This window comes from Canis lupus, chromosome 12, assembly GCF_011100685.1.
Source record: "Canis lupus familiaris isolate Mischka breed German Shepherd chromosome 12, alternate assembly UU_Cfam_GSD_1.0, whole genome shotgun sequence".
Classification (NCBI taxonomy): Eukaryota; Metazoa; Chordata; class Mammalia; order Carnivora; family Canidae; genus Canis; species Canis lupus.
The window spans coordinates 33381272-33407374 of NC_049233.1; the positions used below are offsets into that span (position 1 = coordinate 33381272).

Sequence of the window (26103 nt, forward strand, 5' to 3'; positions counted from 1 at the left end):
GAATTATATTTGATGGCAAACAGTGGAGCATGAACTTGATCCAGTAGATAATAGGATCCTTCACCGGTGCACTGTATTTTTGTGAAAAACCAAACTCTGTATACTGAGTAAAACAAAGCACAAAGATGATTTTATTATAAGGCATTTGCCCTGCAAGTCGGGAAAGCGAAGGCTATGGGAGTAATGGGTTCAGAGTTGCTAGCAGACTAAGAGATTTTTATGGATAAATACAGAAGTTACTTGGCTTTTTCAGCTGATTGGCTGCCTAGTGGTCTTCTTTCTTACTTGGATCTGGGTAGCTGAGTTGGGAATAAGGAAGTCCAGAGAATGAACAGCCTTGGTCTTTGATGATTGGCTGATGTCCTCTACTTATTTCTGAGAAGAGCTGTAAATTCCTGTAAAATTAGGATAAGTTTCCTTTATGCATTGGTATTGATTGTCTTGATTTTGTCCTTGACATAAGTGACTCCATTTTGGTTTGATTGTATACCTTCTATAGAGTATGAAATTGTATTTTACATAGGTGGTTAGATTTTAAAATCAGCATTGACTAGGCTTTAAAACTGCTTAAAGACTGTATGTATGATTTTTTTGTCTTCAACTGTGTATAATTATGAGAACAGGAATTTCATTTCTTCAAAATAATTAAGCTTCATTAGAGGAGAGAAACAAAGGAAAGTTTCTGCATTTCAGACTGTTCTATTTAAAGTTAAATGCTATCCTTAATGGTGAATGGGCTTAGGTGAATATTTTTTAGCTATTTCTCCTTGACAGCATTTTGATGTACAGTTTTCTTTTTAAATTGCGATAAAAATTAATTAATTAATTTGAGGGAGGGAGAGAGAGAGAGCGCACACATGAACATGAGGTGGAGGGGAAAGGAGCAGAAAGAAGAAGGACAAGTGGGCTCCCTGCTGAGCAGGGAGTCCCATGCAGCATTCCTTCCTAGGACCCTGAGATCACGACCTGAGCTGAAGTCAGAAGCTTAACTGACTGAGCCACTCAGGCACCTCACCCACCCCCTATATTGTGCACAGTTTTAATATTAAACTTGTATAATCTTAATAAATGTTATATTAATAGGATTGTGATGACTATTACATGATGTAATGTATGTGACACATATAAAGTTTGATAGAGTAGGAAGTCAGTAAATGTTGGATTTGAATCTTAAATCTTGCATGATTAGACCTACAAACATTTTTGTTTTCTTTTTTCCTCCAGTTACTTTATTTTATTTTTATTATTATTTTTTATAGTTTTGTGTTAAGTTTTTCATTTTAATTCCAGTATATTTAATGTACAGTGTTATATTAGTTTCAGGTGTACAGTATAGTGATTCAGTAATTCTGTACATTACTCTGCTCATCATGAGTATACTCTGTAATCCCCATCACATATTTCACCCATCTCTCCACCCACCGTCCCCTCTGGTGACCATTAGTTTGTTCTCTATAGTTAAGAGTGACTCTTAGTGTGTGTGTGTGTGTGTGTGTGTGTGTCTTTTTTCTTTGCTCATTTGTTTTGTTTCATAAATTACAGATGTGTGAAATCATAGGGTATTTTCTTACTCTGACTTATTTCACCTAGCATTATGTTCTCTACCTCTTTCAATTACTTTTTAAGAGAATTATCCAAGGTTTCAGGTATTGGAACTCCTTCCTTCAGATTTTCCCTAAGTTTTATTGTTGTAAAATTTTTCTGAATTAACTTCTTGATGTAATTATTGTAGGAAGTAAAAAAACAAAACAAAACCCTAAAGTATCCAAATATTTGTTATAGACACATTTTCTTCTTTGTAATGTGGTTTCCTTTCTATTTGCATTAAATTATTATTTTTTATAAGCAAAGGTTACTAGTCTATTCTTGCTATTACTCTTCCCATATTGTCAGATTAAAACAAATGTTTTTTCACTGTGGAAATTCTGTTCAACTATTGTACAGAAGTACTTTCCCTTCCATTGTTTATTTACTGAAAATTAGTTGTTATCTGGGCTTTGTTTTTTAGTGGAGACAATGATTTTACTTCCGTAGATAAGACAAGGCTATCAGGTGATTGCCTTCTTTTTTCTTTGCCTTTTATTTCTTGTCCCAAATTGGGGCAATTATACTTTTGACTGCTTTTTAATTTACTTGGTAAAGTATGCCCGTAAATAACAGGAAACAAAGGTTTTTACCTAAAATAAATGTTTGTCTAGCTTTCAAAAAAGTAGTTAAGGGTGCTTCCAGTTTCTACCCTGGTTTCAAGACCAGAGGGATCAAGTTGCCACTCCATCCTAACAACAAGTAAAAAGCCTTGCAAACTGAAAAATCAACATCTCTTCTTAGTTCAGAGAAATGAGGTCACAGGGCAAATTGCTGTTCCCAAAAAAAGGAGAGATCAGTGAATATAGAGAATCAGAACTCAGTCGAACTCTGTGGGAACCAGACTGGGGTAGGAAAAAACTGTAATTGACAAATTGCTAGAGGCTCACTGTGGACTAATCAGAGTCAAAAACTACAGGGGGTCATGGTTGTGGGGAAGGAACTCACTCATATTTTTGTGAGTTTTACTTCCAGGAGCTTAACACAGTGAATATGGGAGAAAAATCTAATGCTTCTGGCAGGGGAAGGAGAAAAGGAACCATTTTGAAATACACCGAGCATTCCGTTCTTAGTAAGATCTGCCCTCTGCAGAAACTATTTAATTAGAGGTGGACTGACTCGGGGGAAGGGAAATAGCTAACTCTAGCCACCTGTAGCCTTTCACAGGAAAGAAGGGAAATGCCAGTTCCAGCCTACTGAATGATAGGCACAATGATATTTGTGAAACTCACAGGACAGAGGCAGAGGCTCACTGAAAGACTATGACCTAATCATAGAACTTTGGGATGCTTCCCACTACATTACTAGAACTATTTACAACAGTTACATTCATCTAATATATCATTTCTAGGGGTCTAGGAAAAATTACAAGGCATACTAGAAGGCAAAAAAAAATAGTTGAGGTTCTTAAATTTCACAGTGAAAATGTTTCAGATAACAAAACTATGGCTTTAAGCTGCCAGTTCATACCTTGTGAGATCTAAATATAATTAGAAAAACATGGAAAAAGTTTTTCATGTATTTAAGTGAATGTGTAAAATATATATATGTATATATATATATCTCCTATATAAATGGCTAAAGTTACATTATGTTCAATTTGAGTAAACTTGTTTACATCAAATCTGTTCCATCCTCTTCTAGTTTCAAAGGTTCTGAAATTTTTGAAGAGTATTCATCTCAAATAATAGTTACCCCAGAGCTAAGGGCCAGATCTTCAAACCATTCCCACTCAACTGAGCTATAATCTTTATGGTAGATCTCTAATACTCATATTCAGATTATTTTCAGAATTCACAATATGTCACTGAACATTATATTGATCAGTGACATTTCATATATGTGCCCCTTGAAAATATTTTATTTTTAAAAAATTTTCTTTATTTACTTGAGAGAGAGAGAGAGAGAGAGAGATACAAGAGAGGAACAAACAGTGGGGAGAGGGAGAAGCAAGCTTCCCATTGAGCAGGGAGCCCAACTTGGGGCTCGATCCCAGGACCCTGGGATCACGACCTGAGCCGAAGGCAGATGTTTAACTGACTGAGCCACCCAGGTGCCCCTCTTGAAAATATTTTAAAGTAGAGGTTATAATTACACTTTATATTAAACGTGGGTTCAATATTTCTTTACAAAGTCAATGATATGAAAAAAGTTGGGAGGGGACTCTTCTAAGTTGAAAGGAACTTAGGGGATATAACTAACCACAGTCCCCGGTCCTTGAGAGGATACTTTTTGAAAAAGATCTTTACAAAAAAATTCTGAGGGGAATCATAGTTGTGGAAAATAGATAAATATTAGATGACACTGAGACCTTATTGTTAATTTTAGTTGGTGTGATAATGTGGTTATGGGGAGAAAATTTATATTTTTTAGAGGCTCATACTAAAAACGTTAGAGGTGGTATCGTGATGTCTGAAATGACCATACTTCATAAAAAATGAAAATTTGGCAGAATCTTAACAGTTGTTGAGTGTAGACAATGGGTATGTGGGTATTCACTATACCATTCATTCTTTCCATTCTGTGTTTGGAAATTTTTGATAATAAAAATTAAGAAAAAAAATTTTAGTTTTTGTGTTTAAGGAATAAACTCAAGCCACCAATAAGTAAGGGGTCTCCTCTGCATATAAATAAATGTTCAATTCTCCTTGGTCTGCAGGGTTGTTCTTTTAATTTTTTTTTTCCCAAGTGGAAGACTAGCATTAATTAACTAGTCTTGACTGTTTCTGGACATTTAGGTAATTTTATACTGAATAACTGTTTTTCAATATGTATCAACTAATCTTAACATGCTCAGGGCCTGTGTAAGCATACGGAGAGAACAAAAGTTTTTAAAAAACTCAAACTACAAATTACAAAGATAGTGTGATTAAGGAATAATTACATTAACTATTGGCTCTTTATGATAGGCCCTTAATCATTTTAGGATACTGGTCAGAAAAGGATTTTTGTGGAACTGTTTTAGTGCTGTGTAGCTGTTGTTAAAAAGCATTTGAAAATGCAGTAATGAATGTTCTAATTTTACTTCTCCCATCATCCTGTTTTTCAAGAACACATTGAAAAGAGCTGCCATAGACCATGAAAATACACTAGAACCTCTAATGCTAATCACTATCTTGGATTTTATCCAAGGGTTACTTAAGGAAGTATTCATTTCACGGATATTTTATGAACAGCAATTATGTGTAAGGCACAACTGCTAATTGCCGTATGAATTGAAATTGCATAAGGTGTGTGAATCCTGACCCTAGGGCTTAATGTGTTATTTAGAACTTTCCATTTGAAGGCATAGAAACAGAACTAGAATTAACTTAAGCAAAATAGCATTGGGCATTGGGTTTTTTATTTTTTTATCAGAAGAAGGGGCAGACTTGCCTCATATGACTCAATTCTTGAATCTCTTTTCTGTTTGTATTCACTCCCTTGCCAATCTCATCCAGTCTTTTACAGTATTGACTGTAAGTCGCCTCCCAGTTGTATATCTTCAGACCAGAAGACCTTGCCCTAGAACTCCATGCTGATACATCGAGTTGCATGTGGTTGTGCATTCAGGGATTTTTGTCTTTTTTTTGTTTCTGGCTCTTAGTACTAGGTAACTATTTATTGAATGAATAAATGAGGAGGGGGCAAAGCATGCTGGGCACAAGAATAATGTGTATTTGTCAGTTTAAGACATTATCTACAAAAGATAACCAACCACAATACAACTGATATAGGAAAAGCTAATTTCTCTCCGTGGACTTAGAAATATTTCATAGGTGTTGGAAGGACTTTGGTGATTCTCTTTCTGGAAAATAAGACCTTATCCAATATTTCTCTTTTCCTACCTTTTTCTCATTTAGCTTATGCAAAACTTCATTTTATCAGATTTATAAAAGCCACTGACTTAGAATGCTGTAATCATATACTCTTTTTGTATGTTTATAATGTGAAGGGTGGTAAATTCTGCGTTCTTGTGCTTAACCAATATGTAATGGTACAGTGAGAAATGGTTTCATATTAAGTATTTACTTAGCTAGGTTTTTTAAACACAGATTTGACAATAAATGTAAACATGTTTCAAAACTTAGAATGCTGTTGGTGTCTGAGCTGTTATCTAAAGCAAATGTTATCTCATGAGATAAATCTGTAAATAGTGCTGAGAATAGCTTTAAAAAGAGGGATTTTTGTAAATATTGGATATCTTTGCGCTTGAGAGGGCAATGTTGCAAATACAAAAAGCACTAGAATATTTGTGAAAGAGTAAACAAAATAATCCTCGATAGCTATAATAGGCTTGCTCAAAGTTTTGAACTTTTAAGCTGAGTTTTTGAATAATGCTTTGTCACCTGAAAAAAGTAAGGAGGTTTGACAAGGCTTAAACTTTAGGATGGACAGGTGAAACATGGATTGTTAATTCTTAAAATTAAGGTTCATGAAATGAACCATAAAATGAAACCATTTTATTCTGTACCATCCTGATGACTATTGAATCCTCAGATTATTACCACTGTTTAATTTCTTTGCCAGAGTAAGTCAGCATTTGAAAAATGGCAGAGGAGTGCTTTTTTTGTAGTTTTTATAGATTTTAAAGTTTTTCAGTGTCCTTGTGATATTTTGAACTTATTTACAGCTTTTTCCAAAGCTTAAGTAATAAGTATTTTAAAAAATTTATATATAATAACTTTTGTTCTACAGTTTTCTTCTAGTTGACTGTGCGTTGGCAGATTCATTGCTGTTATCCTTGAGAGGACACTAGTTTAAGAGCTAAAAGCATAGGCTTTGAACAAGGCTGACTGCTCTGGGTTAAAATCTCCATTCTCCCTTTGCTACCTCAGTAATTTCTTTCTTTTTCTCTCCTTCCCTCTCTTTTCTTTCTCCCCTCCCTCCTTTACTTGTAGTGGGAGTGTGGTATTTAAACTTTCTAAGCCTCAATGTCATTATATGTATAATGGCCATACCTGTTGTCACATAGGAGAGTTATCTGAGTTTGTGAAGTAATGTCTGGTGCAAAATAAGGGTTTGATAAATGAGTAGGAGTGTGATAATTTATGTCAGGTCTTGTGGGGGGGGGTTGTTTATTTGTTTTAAAGCACTTATAGTCATTTAGTAATTTTTTTACTTCGCAGGAAGCATTTGTGAATTGTATTTTGTTTGGTAAATAATGTAATTGAGTAGATTCTGAGCACAAGAGTACTTTATGGAAGTCTCAGGAAAAGAAGGTAGTTATTATTTTTTTTTAACCTTTTATGTGCTGGTTCACTAGACAATCAGAAGTATGCAACAGAAGCCCTGCCTTGCCCTTTAGAAGCCTTTAAGGAGACAGGCAGGTCGTGATATATATATCACGTGATACATGTAATATAGTCTTTATGCTTATATATATATTTGTGTGTGTATATATTTGTTCTGGATACCTATGTGGAAGGAGTAGTGCAAGTATTAAGTGTTATAGAAGTTCAAAGAAAGTAAAAATCACCAAGAGCAGGAGTTGGGGAAGGCTTTTGACTAAAGAGAGAGTTCTTGAGGTAGAGGAGAATCAGACTTAAAGAAGAGTGGCAAAGTTGTTCTAGTAGAAAGTTATTCTGAGTTGGACAGGTTTGTCCATATATTTAGTGCAAAGGCTTTTCACATTTCCGGAAGCAGATATAGGTACTAGGCAGAAATTTAGGAGAGGGGATAGACAAAGGAGTGATTGTTGCTTTGGGAATCTTCTGTGTGGAAATGTTTGCCAAGGCCATGTGAGTGGATTAGATACTTGCAGACGGTCAGTGACCAAGATGGGGTAGGCAGTAGTTGGAAGTAGAATCATTGAAGGATCAAATAGTGGCCTGCAAGGAAAACCAGGACAGAGAAGCTTTAGGAGAAGAGGGCTTTCAGAAGGGGATATAGTCAGGAAAATTAAATGCAGGAGGTAAAAATGATTAGAAAAGAGCATTTAATTTTGGAAGACATTAAAAATGTTTTCTAAGCTCTTTATAAAAGTGTTTTGTTGTGAAACCGTTTCAGAACTTGTTTTCTGTCCTCTGTACAGTGTGAGTCAAGAAAGTGAGTCTTTAGTATGTTGGGACCATTTCCCAAGGCTTTCTGAGGCAAACATTTGCCTTTTTTTTTTTTTTTTAAGTACCTTTGCCAAATTTCTTTCTTGTTTGTTTTTGGCATTTGGTTTACTTTTGAAACAAATGCTTTATTTTCCCATGGAATTGTGGGAAAGAATACTTTTTATATTCTATGAGGAAAATTCTTTAGAGTTTATTTTGAGGACCAAGTACTATTGTTAATATATATGTAAATCGCTTTGAAAATAAGATTTGACTGACGTTTTATTCATCAGTGTTACTTTGTTTTGGCTGAAGGATTATAGTTAACTCTTGAATCAACTGATAACATTGGCATAAACTTGTTTCTGACGAGACCTGTCAGTTTATTTTTGGAAAATATGTTTATTTTTAGCACTTTTTCTTTTACCTCCAAGAAGTTAACTTCTTTTTGTGTAAGTTAATATACTAATGTCTTTTGATTCGGTACTATTGTACTTAGACATTTGAAATTGGCTTGAGGTGTTTGTAACATATATCTGCCCTCTGCTGGTGAAAATGCATTATTGCTCCTACCTCAATAGCTTCAGTAATTTATTCCAATGAAGCAATACTAATAGTGGCCATAAAATTACACTTAGGAAAAATGCATTTGTCGTTTGAAAGGAATATGTTTTCTTTAGGGCATTCCTGTACGATGGTTTATTCTGCCCCAAAAGCCAGTAGTGTTGTGGGTGAGAAATACCCACTATATTGATGATTATTTTTACATCGTGTATTTTTATATTCTTTTAAAACATTTTTTGGAAGTTTTAGATCTACTCTAATGTGGTAGCCAGTAGCCATATTTTGCTACTTAACTGAAGTTAAATTATCAGTTCCTTGTTCCCACTAACCACATATAAGTGCTTAATAGCCACCTGTGGCTAGTAGTTACTCTGTAGGACAGTGCAGATTAAAGAATGTTTCCATTTCACAGGAAATTCAATCAACAGTGTTATTCTAATGTTTAAATTTTAAATAACAAGGATTATTATTTTAATGAAGTAATTATTCTTAAATTTGCAGTGAATTTCTTTCTTTGCCATATACCTTTTCCAGATAAACACAGTTACCGATAAGGAACCTCAGTTAACTAAGAGAATCTCTTTAGTAGGATTTTGCTTTAAGATTTTTATTTTTTTATTTATGATAGTCACAGAGAGAGAGAGAGGCAGAGACACAGGCAGAGGGAGAAGCAGGCTCCATGCACCGGGAGCCTGATGTGGGACTCCATCCCGGGTCTCCGGGATCGCGCCCTGGGCCAAAGGCAGGCGCCAAACCGCTGCGCCACCCGGGGATCCCTTTAAGATTTTTTTGTACCATATAATTTATTGTACCATATATATATATGTGTGTGCGTGTCTGTGTGTATGTATATATGTATATATATATATGTATGTGTATATATACGTGTATATATATATACACACACACACACACACTTGCCAAATGATTACAGTTTTCTCATTGTAGAGCAGCGTGAACATTTCTCGTGTTTTCATTCTCTGGAAGATTAAAGTGAAGTTAAAAATAATGGTCATATTTTTTTCTGTTACTAATTGAGGTACTAGCTTCTTTCTCCCTTTGGTATGTGTTTAGGTGGAAGAAAGGCTAAAAGTCAGAGCATATGTAGGGAAATTCAGATTTTATGACAGGGTGAATCATAGTTTAATGGATGTTGGTTGATTTAAAAAATAGACATTTTTCCAGTTTTCTCTTCCTCCCATTTCTCATCCCCTCCCATCCCTAACCTCTGGCAAGCGTTAATCTGTTTCCCATTTCTAAAACTTTGTCATTTCAAATATATTACATAAATAAAATCATATTATATTTTGGAATTGGCTTTTTTTACTCAGTGTTATCCTTTGGAGATTCGTCCAAGTGGTTGCATGTATTAATAGTTCTTTCCTATATATAAATACGTAGAATTTTATACTATGTATGTTTATGCAGCATAGTTTGTTTAACCATTCACCTGCTGAAGCACCTCTGAGCCATTTCTAGTTTTTGACTATTATGAGTAAAGCTGTAAATTTGTGTACAGGTTTTCTGTGACGTAAGTTTTCATTTCTTTGTTAAGTGCCCATAGTACAATTACTAGGTTGTATGGTAATGACACACTTAGAATCATAAAAAAAAAATCTGCAAAGCTTTTCCAGATGGCTGTATTTTACTTTCACACCAGCAATATATGAGTGGTCCATTGTTTTCATATCTTTTCTAGCATTTGGTGTTGTCACTGTTTTTTACTTTAGCCATTGTTGGATGTGTAATGATAGTGATATTGGCTTTGATTTGCATTTCCCTAATGGCTAATGGTTTGAACATCTTTTTCATGTGCTTGTTTTGCCATCTGTATATTCTCTTCAGTGAATTATCTGTTCATGTCTTTCATTTTCTAAGTGATTTCTTTTTTTAACCGAGTTTTTTTAAAAAAGACTTTTTAAGAGTAGTTTTAGGTTCACAGCAAAATTGAGAAGGTACAGAGATTTTCCATATACCTCTTGTAGCTTCCCCCATTATCAAGATATTGTTGAGTTTTGAAAGTGCTTTAGTTTAGCCATTAGTCTTTTGTGTTAGATATATGCAACTATTTTCTCCTATTCTGTAGCATGTTTTTACATCCTTTTAGCATGGTCTTTTACAGAACAAAAGTTTTACTTTTAATGACATCCAATTCATTAATTTTTCTTTTATGGATTATGTCTTTTTTGGCAAGTCTAAGTACTTTTTCCTGACCAAATTCTGAAGATTTTCTCCTATGTCGTTTCCTAAAAGTTTTATGCTTTTATATTTATGACCATTTTCATTTTGAGTTGCTTTTTGTATATGATACAGGTATGAATCAAAGTTAATTATTTTGTATAGTAGGGTTTTGCATATTTGTCTTGTATTCTGCAACCTTGCTAAAACCTCATGTATTTGTTTTAGTAGTTTTTTTAAAAATAGATTTAGATCTCCTACCTAGATGATTGTCATCCTCAAATTAAGGTAATTTTTACTTCCTCTCCAATTTGGATGCCTCTTATCTTATTTCACTAGCTAGAACATTCAGTAAAATTAGAGTGGTGACAGTGGACTTGCTTTTCTCATTCATGATGTTAAAGGAGAAAGCATCCAAACTTTCAGCCACAAATATGTGTTGGCCAGAAGTTTTTTTTTAACAGATTTTTTATTGAATTGAGGAAGTTCCCTTCTATTTCTAGTTTGCTGAGATTTTTTAAAATCAGAAATGGATGCTGAATATTATCAGTGCTTTTTCTGCATCTATTGAGATTGAAGTGTTTTGTTGCTGTTCTTTAATACAGGGAATCACATTTGATTTTGATTGAATATTAAACGAACCTTACGTTCCTGGAACAAACTACACTTGGTCATGATGTATTATCTTTTTCATATATTCCTGGATTTGATTTGCTAAAACTCTGTTAAGTATTTTTGCAAATATTCACCAACGTTGTTGATCTGTACATTTCATTTCTTATGATGTCCTTGTCTGGTTTTGGTATAAGAGTTATGTTGACTTGCTAGAATGAATTGAGAATTGCCTCTTACCTTTTCTTTCTTTCTTTCTTTCTCTTTCTTCTTTTTTCTTTCTTTCTTTCTTTCTTCTTTCGCTTTCTCTCTCTATCTCCTTTCCTAATCATACTTCTTCCGTTTACTTCCTGCTTCTTCCTTCCTTCTTCTTCCTTCCTTTCTTCTTTCTTTCTTTCTTTCTTCTTCTTTCTTTCTTCTTCTTCTTTTTCTTTCTTCTCTTCTTTCACCTTTTATTTTCTTCCCAGTTTTCTGAAGAGTGTGTGTAGAATTTGTATCATTCTTTAATTGCTTGGTAGATTGCCCTAGTGAAACCATCTGAGTGTAGCTGTTTTGGTGGAAGATTTTTAACTACAGATTCAATTTTTTTTTTAATAGAAAAGGCTATTCACGTTCTCTTTTCCTTGTGGAAAGAGCTCATCTGTGTCTTTCAAAGAATTGGTGAAGTTATTAGCCTAAAATTTTTCATAATATTCCCTTATTTTTCTAGGATCTTTAGAATCTGTAGTGATACCACTTCTCTTATTCCTGATATTGGTCATTTGTGTTTTATCTTTTTTTAATCAGTTGGGCTAAAGATTTATCAATTTTATTGATGTTCTCAAGTAATCACCCTTTCTTTTCATTGACCTTCTTTGTTGTTTTCCTATTTTCTGTTTCATTGAATTCTGCCCTCTTTATGTCACCTTTGTTTTTGAAATATATTTTAGCAAGTAAACAGTTCTCAGTTTACGGTATTTCACTTTTAGTACTTTTAAGATGTTTCACTGTCTTCTAGCTAGCATTTCTGATGAGAAAATTGTCATCATCATACTTGTTTCTTTGTGCATTATGCATTTCCTTCCCTCCAGCTGATTTTAAGATTTTTCAATTTATCTGTAGTTTAAACATTTATGTTATGATGTACCTTTGGGTGATTTTTACGTTTCTTGTTTTTAGGGTTCTTTGAGGTTTATAGTTTTCAAGAAATTTGGAAACATTTTTGCAGTTATTTTTTTAAATCCTTTTTCTCTGCCTTCTTCCGCTCCTAATTTAGGGATTCCAATTATAAGTTAATTAAGCTGCTGAAATTGTTGCACAGCTCACTGATGTGCTTTTTTTTTTTTTTTTTGTCTTTGTGTCTCATTGTGGATAGTCATTAGAACTTTATCTTCAAATTCTTTAATTTTTAGTTTTCTATATTGTTTGATCTCCTGTTCTGTCCTTTTTTTTTTTGCCTCAGGCATTATAGTTTGCATCTCTAGCAGTTTGATTTGGAATATATATCACCCCCCCCACCTCATTCAATTTTGTGCCTCTATTTAACTGTTTTATTCTTTTCCATGGCTTCCTGGATATATGGAAATCACAGATAATAATAGTTTTAATGTCCTTGCCTATTAATCCTATCATTATGTAATATATAGGTTCATTTCGGTCGATTTTATAGATCATACTTTCATGTTTCTAACCTGCCTGATAATTTTTTATTGGATATTAGACATCATGAATTTGGCTTATCAGTTTTGAGGGTCTTTTTGGCATTTCTGTCAATGTTCTTGAGCTTTTTATTCTTTGACGATGTTAATTGGAAATAGTCTGACCTTTGTAGATCTTGCTTTTAACCTTTGTTAGGTGAAACTAGACCAGTGTTTACTTTAGGGTTAATTTTTCCCACTGGTCAGGCAAAATTCTTCTTCTTCTTCTTTTTTTTTTTTTTTTTAAGATTTATTTATTTTTGAGAGAGAGAGAAAGTGCACGAGTAGGAGGAGAGACGGAGGGAGAGGGTGAGAGAGAACCTCAAGCAGACACACTGCTGAGCATGGAGCCAAGCTTGGGACTTGATTCCATAACCCCAAGATTATGGCCTGAGCTGAAATCAAGAGTTGGATGCATAACTGGCTGAGCCACCTCGGTGCCCCCTGCAAAATCTTCTGAATTCTTCATCTAATGCTCTATGAATGATGGGGTCTTTTGATCTGGTTAGTGAGCTCAGACACTATTCCTGAACTTTTGAGCTTTAAGATTATTCTAATTGTTTTAGAAACCACTTTCTGTGGTTTCCTCACCTGTGTGTATTAATCAATAGCCCGTTGAATACTCAAGGGTGATCTTTTTCAGATCTAAGGAGTTTTCTCTGTGCACCTCTCTCCTCTCTAGTACTCTGCATTCTGAAATTTAGCCATCCTGGTCTCTGAATTCCCAGTAGCATCTTCTACAGTAAGGGAGACCAATGGGCTGCTTCTGGTTTTATCTTTCCTCTGCCATGGCCTGGGAAGTGTACCCAGGCAGTAAATGGAGTTCATTGTAGGTCTCTTACTAAGTTTGTTTTATGTTTCTTGATTTCTGATCTCTTTAAGATTGTTTTACATATTTTTCTTGGTTTTAAGTTTTCTAGTCAGTAGGGTATATTCAATGTCTGTTCCTTTATGTTGGTTAGAAACAGGACTCAGTATTGTATTTTAGTAGAAATAAGGAATGAAAAGAAAATTATTTTAAACCTTTTCTCTTTACTGAAGCTTGAACTTTTCCTTAGTTCTTTAAAGAGAATGATTATATTTAAATTTATGTAGAACATCTGCCTTCATGTAATACAGTTACTAATATAGCATAGGAGAAAATGACAAAACTATTGATATTACTACTACTCACCTGTTTCAAGGTCAGTTGGAACACTGCTCTAGTGTCAGTTCTAAGCCAGAACTCTTCTGACTAACTAATGCAAAACAAATTAATCCACTAAGTTCTCCCCATTTCCTGAAGACTAAGTCAGCTTACAGAAGAGATTTCTTATGGTGTGTTCTTCATATATAGATTTGATTTTACTTTGCTGACTGCCATTATCACAGGGTTATTTTTGAGTCAAGTTAAAATACTTGATTATACTCTTCATAGTATTAAATATTCATGTTTCAAAGATTATCTCATCTATTTTCTCTTATTGAAATTATCTGTTAATCATAACTTTTATGATCTCATAGCTTTCTCACAAGAAAGAATTTGGCTTAATCTTGGCATTTACTCTTTATGCAAAAATGCAAATAAGGCTAATGTATCCCACAGTGATATTTGTTAAAATCTTGATGTATCAATGTTTACTTGATGTATTACTGATATCAAAGATTAAGTGGGCTTAATCATCTCTATTATTTGTGAACTTGAAAGAAAGTAGTTGAACTCTGTAGCTAATTTAGAATATCATTTTAGCCAACAGTTTCTACCTTCACCCACCCTATCAAAGTCTTTTTTGAAGCAACAGTTAATATAGAGACTAGTTATTTGGGTTATTTTTGTACTTCAAGTTGAAAAGGGGTAGTAATTGAGCCAAATGTTAAGAAGGTGAAGAAAAAAAGAAGTTACTTTTTGTACAAAAAGTAGTTTTGTGTAGTTAACAAACAAGCACAAACTTCAAATAAGTTGAGCATTGATTATATGTTTTTTCTTAAGCTGTGATTTCATTCATTTCAATGGCCTGTTCAGAACTGTTCAATGAAGTTGGCAACAGTATAAAATCAAATTTAGAAGTCAGGTGTTTTTGCAGTGTTTTCAGCCTATATTTTCATATATGTCATCCTCTTTTGTTTTCTTTTAGATGCTGTCAACCAAAGATGCTTTGAGCTCCCATCTGTACATGTGTGCTTGGTTTTTATCCTCAGTGTCTTTGCACTTGCTGTTCTCTTTCCCCAAATATCTTTCTAACTGGCTCCTTGCTTTAGAGCTTTGTTTACTTATCTGTTTATTTATGTATTATTTAATTAATTATAATTTATTTTATTTAACAATCTGGAAGTTTACAGTCATCAGCAGAATTTACCAGAATAATTGCTAATGTATAGGCCTATAAATACATACATACATATGTATGACTGCAAGAAATGTTTATTGAATAACATTTATTTTTACTATAATATTGCACATTCTGTTTTATTTCAGAATAGATATAACACGTAATGATCATTATCTGTAGTCTGAAAATCTCTGCTATATTCACTTCCCGACTTTGTACAATAGTAACCCACTTTTGGCTGTACTTGATGGAACTCTTTAGTATAATTACAACTTGTATTTTAGTAGCAGAAACAAAAGAATAAGTCTTGTAGTAAAAAAAGGTTTATTTTCCCCAATTAAATTTTCATTTTATGTTGAAACTGATGAACTAATTCTTTGTTTTTAGTGAAGATCATGTTTACTGATACTGCATTTTTTTGAACTTATCTTTCCCCTCGGTTTCATGTGGACCAGATACACCATATGAAACTTTCTGATAGAAACTTTTATCTAGCTGCTCAGCAGATGATCTGGTAAAACCACTGTAGGATCTGTGTAAAATAGAGGTTAAATTGGGTTCATATTATTGGTAAAATTGTACTGTCAGTTATTCCATTTGTGATGAGAACTCTTAGGATCTACTTTAACACCTTTGAAATACATCAAACAGTATAACTATAATGGTCATCTTGTACATTACATCCCTAGTACTTATATTTATAACTGGAAGTTTATGCCATTTGACTACCTTCATCCAGTCCCCCCACTCACATCTGCCTAATCTGATCTTTTTTTCTGTGAGTTTGGTTGTTCTTTTGGTAGGGAAAATTGATTGTGCCGAAAGTTCTGAAAGCCATTGAGAGTATGGCCTCACTTCATATTGTTGCCTAGGCTAAAAGAAAACAACCAAAAAAACTCCATTTATTTTTAAAAGTGAACTATTTTGGCACTTAAAAAGGATTGAAAATGGATATTTAACACCTAATATTAAAAATGTATAAATCTAACGCATTTTCAAATTGTATTTTTAGGTGAATTTGTTTCTGGTAATACCATTTAAATAGAAGTAGGACTTTTTTTCTTTAATATACTGGAGAGACATACTTGGGTATTCATTCTCATTTTTAAGTATCTTTACCTAAAGATCTTAAAAGATTAAATACTTGAGGATTCCAGAAAAACATGTCAGATTTTAAGTTTAATGTGTCTATTTTATTGCTTTTGGTTAAGAAAGGAAAAGTTATGTGACTTGTCACTTAATGGTTTTCTTTAGAGCAGATTTTGTTAAAAGAACAAAGGCAGAATATTTATTCTTGTTCCCTCCTCCATACAAGCTCTCTTTCCAATATTTGTGGGTTTGGTTTTTTTTTTTTTTTTTTTGTCCTTGGTACTAGGGTAAATATATAGAAAGTCTTCTCCTATTTAATCTTAAAGAATTTGTTTGTTCAGTAGTAACTGGGCATATTAAGATATATAGCCTTACTTCATTCTTAACTTGTAAGGAAATTCTTGAGTCTCAGTTGATTCCTGGTGCCTCATTCATTTTTTCCCACAGACCCATACTGTTCTTATATTTCTGATAACTACGATCCATTTCTTTCTAGTGATATTCTTCTCACAAGGCTCAGAATTAGGAAGTTTCCTTTTTGTTTCCACTGTGGAATATGCACATAAATCTTTTTGAGGTTTGCAAAAAAATTTGTACTGCTGGAAACTTTAGAAAGAAACAAATTAACAAAACAAGAAGATAAAATGCAAAATATAATAACTCCTCTTAAGTGATTAGGAGAAATCTTAAAAATATTTCAGTATTACTAGATGTTGGGCTAGCGAAGTAGGTAGGTGTAGCTGACCATGAAGGGCCTTGTAAGTGGTGCTTAGGAGAATTAAACTTTATCTGATGGGTTATAATACTGAAAAGCAATATTTGGATCTGGGGGTTATTTCAGAGGATATTGTAATGATCTAGGACTCTAGCTGATAAGATCCTGAACTGGGGCAGAGGCCCCACTGAAATGAGATTAAAGTCATGGATTTGGAAAAAACAATTAAAAGATAAAATGATTAGGGTGTTTGATTGAATGATTATGGATGATGAAAGAGGACTAAGAATGACTTCTTTATTCTCCTCTTAAGTCATTAGGTGGATAGTGCTACCAGCTGAGTCAGAGGAATCAGGAAGAGCGCTGTGTGTGTGTGTGTGTGAGAGAGAGAGAGAGAGAGAGAGAGAGAGAGAGAGAGAGGGAGGGAAAGGGGGGGGAGAGAGAGAGAGAGAGAGGCAGAAGCAGGGTGAGAGGGAAGGGCTAAGTGGAGAAGTGAATTCCATCTTGAACATGTTTAACTGGTGATGCTATGGTATCTAAGTTGGTTATTAAGAATCTGATGCTTAGGGAAGGAGATCAGTGCTAGAGATAAACAGCACATTTTCTCAATTGTATTTCTGATTCTAATTCTGTTTCTGTTTATTATAGTTGTCTGTTGAATGATCATGTACAAGTATTCTCTTTTCACTTACTATTCACTTCTTCAAATGAAAGCATAGAATAAAGATGAAAAAAACTACTAATGCGATACTATCCCCTACCATTTTCCAGTCTTCAGGTATTAACATTTTACCATGTTTATTCTCTTCCTCCTACATATATTTTTTATTTTTTGTTGGACTCTTAGAAATATTCCCATATCCCTAAATTTATCAGTGTTTATCTTACAAAAATTTTCTTGCATAAGCACGTACAGTTATCAAAATGGGAAATTATCATTGATAAGATACTATAACCTAATCTGTAGACCTTACTCAGATTTCACCAGTTGTCCCAATAATATCAGGGATAAATTTTTGTTTTGTTAGCTTCAACAAATATGAATGAAAGACAGTGTCATGTAAATAAGTAGACTTTTATATTGATTTCAGAGCATTTGTAAACAGTTTGCTTTTTTTTTTTTTTTTTTAAGATTTTATTTATTTATTTGAGAGAGAGAGATTGTGAATGAGGGGAAGGGCAGAGAGGAAAGGAGAAGTGCGCTTCCCGCTGAGCAGGGAGCCTGACACAGGGCTCTATCCCGGGATCCTGGGATCATGTGACCTAAGCTGAAGGCAGACACTTACCCGACTGAGCCACCCAAGGCGTCCCAACAGTCTACTTTTTTAAGGTAATTGATGGACATAAGTCCTTCAAGTATATTTGCTTGCTCTATTTCCTGTAGTTAGACTTTGAGATTTGGAGAGAGTAGGGGGTAGATTACTTTTGGTTTTTACCTTGTAACCCCTTTCCATGCCTGATAGCATAGCAGTGTATGCCCCCAATATTCTTTGGAGAAATCTTAGCATTTTTCTTACTTAGCTTTTTTTCTCTGTCTTTATTTCATACTTACTAAGCATGTGTTGGGCACTGAATTAAAATGCTGGAAGTCTGTATATGCACTGATTATGCTGATTTATTCTTAGGGACTACAAATAGTTTCGGCAGCAACTATTTACAAATAATTTCATAGTAAATGTTTTATGACTTTATTTGATGTTGGGGTGTAGAGTAACTCTTCATAGACTCCTTAAAAAACAGACAAACAAAACCTTATCAGTATTTCTTAAGCATGCCTTAAACATTCCTTAAGGTATGCCTTCAACGTGAGGAAGTCATATTCACTTCCTCAGGTCCTTTGTGCTTATTGTTCCTTTTGCCTTAACTCCTCTTGCCTACAAAGCTGAATAAGTTTGTTCCCCTCCCTTCTTCAGATTTCTGGTGAAATACAACTTCTTCTGACTAACAATTACCTTCCCCTTCTTCCTTTCCATCTGTACTCCTTATCCTTTTCTCCTTTTTCTCCATAGTATTCACTGCTGCTAACAGACTATTACTTTTACATGTTTGTGGACAGCTTTCCATTGGAATTTAAGCTCCATGAAGGCAGGAGCTTATCTGTTTTATCACTGAATCTCCAGAGTCTGGTACAAGGTATAGTAGTGCCTGGAAATAATGAGCACTCAGTAAATATTTGTTGCTTAAATACATGTGCTGCTATTCTGAGTCTAACAGACTTAAAGAAGAAAAAAACCATTCCTGAGGGAATTATTTAAATACCAAACTTAAGTATTCTTTCTGGATAGAAAGGTTTTAAAGTTCCTTTATTCTAGGACTTTTCTCTTAAAGGTTTTATATTGTATTATTTATTGGTTTGGTTGTGTATAAGGTTCTTATGACTGAAGAGAGATGACTGCAGTGTGTCAAAGATTGACTCTTTTTTTTATAAAACAAAAATGTTCTTTTCTAACCACTTAATGTCAGTCTTATTTCAGACAGATTTTGGGAGAAAAATTACCTCTCGTTGCAGATGATCTTTGTATTTACAGGGCTTTTTATTTGAGGGTTTTTTTTTGTTTTCGTTGTTTGGGGGTTTTTTGATACGAATTTTGTGTGAGCTCATTTTTTAGTAATCACAATCACTTGGCCTCTTAATGTTTCATATACCAACCTTCAGGAAGTGATTGATTAGAATAGTATGATTCTTCTAATTAGGATTATAGTGACTCCTTGAAGCTTGTAAAGTTACCTAGGAATCCTAATTATCAGGTGTTATTCCTACGTGTCATCTTTTGGCATTACTGATGCTATTTAATAGGAAAACATGAATTTGAGATAGGTCAAATATAGGTGAGTAGGTCATACCAAAGTATGTTAGTTACTTTCAGATTTAAAAAAAAATGAAGGAACATTTTGTTTCCTTCTGAGTAAAAACCTTGTATGTTAAAATACTTAATATTTAAAGAAACCTAACTAAACATTCCATTGTATATGTTTGCTGGAAGAAATGGTTTCGCAATTTAAAATAACTGTTGTTGAAATACTATTATAGAACTTTTCTTTAAAATTTTTGTTTAATTTTGAAACTTTTTTTTTTTTTTTAAGATTTATTTATTTTAGAGAAAACACACTTGTGTGCAGGGAGGGGCAGAGGGAAAGAATTTCAAGCCGACTCCCTGTTGAGCAGGGAGCCTGGCATGGGGCTTGATCTCATGACTCTTGAGATCATTCATTTAAGGAAATGTATACAGATTTTTTTTTAAACAGCCTTATTGGGATATAAATAACATGCTATAAAATTCATTTATTTTAAATGTGTAATTCAATGATTTTTAATGTATTAACAGTTTTGCTATCACTAGTAGTAAAATTTTAGAACATACCCATCATTCCCATGCTTATTTTCAGTGATTTTCCTCCCCCACCACACATATACAGGTTGTTTTTGTAAGTTTGTAGTTCTGTTGTTTACAATGTAGAAAATATATTTTTAGGGGTTGTTGCTTGGGTCTCTTGCTGATCTGTGAGTGAACTTAATCTATAACCTAGCTGGCCATGAGCAATGAAAGGCTAATCAGTACTAGGGTAAAGAACAAAGGGCCTTGGGGTAGGAAAAGAGAAAGGGCTTTTTCCTTGTTTCATGCTTGATTGTGGACAGTCCTTCGATACAGGCTGTTCTCTTTAGGATCTTTTAATTGCTTTATTGTGTATCCCTTTCCCTAGGCATCCACTATTATGAGGCTGCCTTATGAAAGTACTCTTTAGTCTCAGTTGATTTTGCCTTTGACCTCCCCTCTCTTCCCCCTTGATCAAAATTCTCTATCCTTTCCAATTTCTTTCTCCAACAAATTAAAACAAATCCAGTTCTACTGCTTTAATCTTAGGTATTATGGGGAAAGAAATAAAGTGAACTTGTAAAAGTATGGGTAGCATTGATACTTTTGGAGAGTTGAAAGATTATTGGCATCTTTAAATCTATATTATTGGCCTCAACAATAAGTAACTTGGCATTTCAAAATGTTGACAGAATAAAGTAAAAGCAGTCAGCCAATGTAAAGGAATTTTGTTTGGAAGGCTGAAATTATCATAGTAGGAGATGCAGAGTTTCCATAGTTGCATTTTGGGATCTGCCTGTGGTATAGTCCTAGCTCTTTTTCCTGTCTTTCTATATTTTGACCCTATGTTTCTCAGTCTTGAAAATGATGTAGTAATATTACCTATCTCACATATTTATTAAGATTACATCAAACAGTATATCTGGAAATATGATGAATAATGTCTTGCACATTCAATATGGTGGTGAATTCCTCTAAAAGTACCTCCTAGCAGTTTTGGTAGCAGAACTCAGTGGCTCACAGTCTTAGCTATCATTTGTAAACTAGAGACAGCCTACATTTTTATGTTAGATGTTAACAGTGCGTACAGACTATACAGAGTATACAGAGATCAATAATATGATCCTATTCTCAAAGAGATCACTTTCTCAGAAAAGATAGCTAAGACAATTAACTGTAGATCATTGTGATAAATGTTACAGAAGTTTTGGGGGAATTGGAGAAGGCTTTATAGAAGAACTAAGTCTTAAAAAGAAATGACATTTAGCAGTTAGTGTTATATTCCCTTTTCCTTATCTTGGTTTATTTTCTATTTCTAAAAAAATTCAAAGTAGCTTTTATGTTTGTCATGATAATCAGAAACTTAAGTTTCTTCTCAGAAGAGAATGCAATTTCATCTTATTTTTCAAATGGTGTGAAAGCTACAAGATAAGCATATTCATTTCTCAGTAAAATTCTTGTTACTTTTTTAGATATATAGTATTTAAAAATATTATTTAGATATGTAATAATTTATGGTTTTATAAACCTCATTTTCCCACTTTCTACAGAATTTCTCTATCTTAAAACTGTCTTTCATCTCGATTTGAAAGTTATTAGTGACTTGGTATTTAGATGCATATGTATTACAACTTAAAAAAATCGAATTTCTATTTACATAAAAGAAACTTAATAATTGGGTGCTGCATTATTTACTTATTTTTTGGCTATAGCATTATAGGAAACTTTCATGATTGTGAGGGAAAGGAACTATTCATTTTACCTAGAATGTACTTTGTCTAGACTTTGTCTTTCAGTAATCATATCAAATGCCACTGTCTCTAGAAAGCTTGCACTAATATTCCTGGCCAACATTCATCTTTTCCTCTTCTGTGTTCCCCTATCATTTGTATGTACACTATACCTATTGTATGACTTTCTAGAGTACAAACTCCGGCAGGACCTGTGTTTTATATTCTTTATTTAATATCCTTAAAAAAAAACCAGACACAACACATATTTGGTGATTTAAATTGAATCTGGAAAACTAGGGTTTGATGAAACTGTGTTTTATTATTAATTAATGCCTCTTAGAATTTTGGCTCTTTTTTTTTTTTTTTTTTTTTTTTTTTAATTTTATTTATTTATGATAGTCACATAGAGAGAGAGAGAGAGGCAGAGACACAGGCAGAGGGAGAAGCAGGCTCCATGCACCGGGAGCCCGATGTGGGATTCGATCCCGGGTCTCCAGGATCGCGCCCTGGGCCAAAGGCAGGCGCCAAACCGCTGCGCCACCCAGGGATCCCGAATTTTGGCTCTTAAATAGAGGGCTAATCTGGCACATTTTATTTCCTGCCACCAACAAGCAAATATAATTCACATTGAATTCCATAGATTACAGGCTTAGATGATGTCATAAAAAGACCCCCTAAAACCTTGGCTTAAACAGCATATGCATTTATTTCTTCTTTACATTAGTCTGGAGAGAAACTGTCCAGGATGGACAGTGTAGTTCTGTCATCATCAACATGGGGTTTTAATAGCTGAGTCCAAGATAGCAGTTTCATTTCTTATTATGTCCTGGCTAATGAGAAAGGAGAAGGGGCAAGGGGAACACAGGACTAATCTGGTTAATGCCAAAACATGATTTCACCTAATATTCCATTGGCCAGAATTTGGTCATTTGGCCACAGCTGCAGTGGAGCCTGAGAACTGAGGTCTCTATCCGGGCATCCATGTTTCTAGCTAAAAGTTAGGGGCTTTTATTATTAAGAGGCAGAATGGCTAAATGGATATTAAAAACAACAGTCCTACCTCACAGCTAATTGTTTTTGTTTCCAAATGGAAACAGTTTATTGCTTTTTTTTTTAGTTTTTTAAAATAGTAGATGAATTGTTTCAGGTATCAAAGAACCTGTATATTTGACTAAGTCCTCAGACTTAGCAGATTTTTTATTATGCTCCCTATATCCATACTATAAGCCTTTTTCCTTACTGTAGGTGTTGTGGAAGGCCATATAGAGCCTGACTAGTGAGAAATTCACCATTTACTTGTAATTTAGATAAAACTAATTACAAATAAAAATATTGGGTACCTATTGGAACATACATATTGTGTGGAACAAGCTTTCATGGGCTGTAGACATTTATAGGAACAGGGAGTGAAGGGATGAAGTCATAAAGATTGATTTTCTGGATAATATGGGAGTCTAGTTAGGCCTTGAAAATGAGATAGGATCTGTGTGGTCATAAGCTGAAGCTTCTAGGCAAGGGAAATGGTGTGCAAGAAAGTTTCAAGACAGGATAATTGAGTTGTATTGAAGGGAAAGCAATGATTCTGTTGTGATTGGCTCCCTGAGTGTGTAAGTTGGAGTACTGCAAAATAAAGTTGATTCAAGAAGGCTCAAGGTTAGAGTTAGATCAGTAGCGGGAGTGGAGAGCAGATCCCAGAGAGTCCTGAGCAGCCCCAACCCTGCCACTGGCCTAGTTACCATCACACCCCTGGGAGGAGCCACAGCTGCCGCACCGGACCTCAGCTCTGCAGACACCAAGCCTGACACCATGGGCCGCCGGCCTCACATCCATGGCGCTTGCAGGCTGGGACAAGAGCATCATCACAACGGAGGTTTTGGGAACAGTAAAATGGTTCAATGTAAGAAACAGATGTGGTGGGATCCCTGGGTGGCGCAGCGGTTTGGCGCCTGCCTTTGGCCCAGGGCGCGATCCTGGAGACCCGGGATCGAATCCCACATCGGGCTCCCGGTGCATGGAGCCTGCTTCTCCCTCTGCCTGTGTCTCTGCGCCTCTCTCTCTCTCTCTCTCTCTGTGACTATCATAAATAAATAAAAATTAAAAAAAAAAAAAAGAAACAGATGTGGTTTCATCTATAGGAATGACACCAAGGAAGATGTATTTGTACACCAGAATGCCATAAAGAAGTATAACCCCAGGAAGTACCTTCACAGTGTAGGAGGTGGAGAAACCATTGTGGAGTTTGAGTTGTTGGAGGAGAAAAGGGTACAGAGGCAGTGAATATTACAGGCCCTGATGGAGCAGAGCAAGGCAGTAAATATGCAGCAGACTGTAACCATTATAGATGCTATCCACATCGCAGGGGTCCTCCATGCAATTGCCAGCAGATTTACCAGCATAGTGAGAGTGGGGAAAAGAATGAGGAATCAGAAAGTGGTCCCAAAGGCCAGGACCTACTACAGTCAGGAACCCTGTGGGTATTGACCACAGTATTCAAACCCTCTTGTGCAGGGAGAAATGATGGAAGCTGCTGACAACCAGGGCGTGGGAAAACAAGGTAGACCAGTGAAACAGAATATGTATTAGGGTTATGGACCACAATTCTGCAGGGGTCCTCCTTGCCAAAGACAGCCTAGAGAGGATGGCAATGAGGAAGATAAGGAAAATCAAAGAGAGGAGACACAAGGTCAACAGCCACCCTCAACGTCAGTACTGCCACAACTTTAGTTAGCAGTACAGACCCCCAGAAAACCCTAAACCACAAGATGGCAAAGAGACCAAAGCAGTTGATCCACCAGCTGAGAGTTCTGATCCTGAGGATGAACAGGGCAGGGCTGAGTAAATGCCAGCTTACCATCTCTGTCATCTGGTTTAGTCATCCAACATGAAATAAAGATGAAATTCCATCACTAAGAAATGAACAAAGGATTGGAGCTGAAGACCTTAAGTGCTTGCTTTTTGCTCATTGACCAGATAAATAGAGCTACCTGCATTATCTATGTAGCATGGTTTGTTTTTTTTGTTTTGTTTTGTTTTTTTATTTTTTTTATTAAAGACGTCTTTTTTTTTTGGTAATGACAAACTTGGGTTTTGTTTTTTTTTTTTCCTGTTTTTTTTTTTTTTTTTTTTTTTTTTTTTTTGTCTTTTAAGCCTAGTTTTTCTCAATAAACCTTTAAAGGTTTTTAAATTGTTTCATGTCTGGTCAAGTTGAGATTTTTAAGAACCTCATTTTTAATTTATAATAAAAATTTACAACTTCATTTTTTCAAAAGTCAACAAATAGCAAGGCAACCCATTAATAAAAGTCTTAAATAATTGTTAAAAAGAAATATCAAGGTTATAAATGGTCATGAAAGCAAAATAGAGGAAAATAGAAAACCATTAAAAGCTTGGAGTTGGAGAAATGCCTGGGTGGCTCAGTGGTTGGAGTATCTGCCTTCTGCTCACGGTGTGATCCCCTGGTCCTGGGATTGAGTCCCGCATCACGTCCCCCCCCCAGGGAGCCTGTTTCTTCCTTTGCCTTGTCTCTGCTTCTCTCTCGGTGTCTCTAATGAATAAATAAATAAAATCTTCAAAAACTTGGGGTTGGAGACTGAAATGGTGAAAGGATTTAATCTGATAATGAATTCAGAGGGGGGTGAATTTCCTTTCTTTTCCCCTCCTTTCCTCCTTAATCTGGTAATGGAATTCAGAATGAATAAATTCCCTCCCTCTTTCCTGCCTAATCTCCATGCAGTTACCAACGAATGACCTCTCAGTTATCATACCCAGATATTCTCTCCTAACCCAATTCTTCTTGACTTCTCTGAAACTTTTGACATTGTTGACTATCTTTTCTTTAAGACCTTGGCCTCTGTTTTTGTCTTACTTTTTATTTTCTCCGTAAGACTTGGTACTCTAGTTTTTTTTTGTTCTTTTGTGCTTGTAGGCTACAACTGCCATCTTGAAGATGCTCAGGTTTGTATCTTAAGTTTGAACTTAAGTCCTGTATTCCCAATTGCTTGATGCACATTTCATTTCATCTCCACAAGTCACTGTTATAATTTCATCTCCACATGTCACTCCATATCCAAATTTCATTTAAAGCATTCAAAAGATTACCTGCAAAATTTTCTGAGTCTGCCTTTATGCTTTAAATCCCAGATTTAAATAGAACTTATAGACATTTGGTCTCTACCTCTTCATCACTGTTGTCCAGTCACTCACTAACTCCTGGTGATTCTCACATTTGTCTATTTCCATTCTTCTGGTTGCCACATTTATTAATCCTTCAACATGTTATATTTGGATTGTTATGTCCTCTAAGTATTCA

At 34.8% G+C, this 26103-nt stretch overlaps 1 protein-coding gene and 1 pseudogene across 1 annotated transcript in view; both read left to right on the forward strand.

The window, feature by feature from the left end:
* The window catches only part of SMAP1 (small ArfGAP 1), a 177426-nt gene that overhangs the window by 13880 nt on the left and 137443 nt on the right, over window positions 1–26103 (forward strand). The gene's annotated exons all lie outside the window — the stretch shown is intronic.
* LOC106559561 lies at window positions 22369–24872 on the forward strand (annotated as a pseudogene).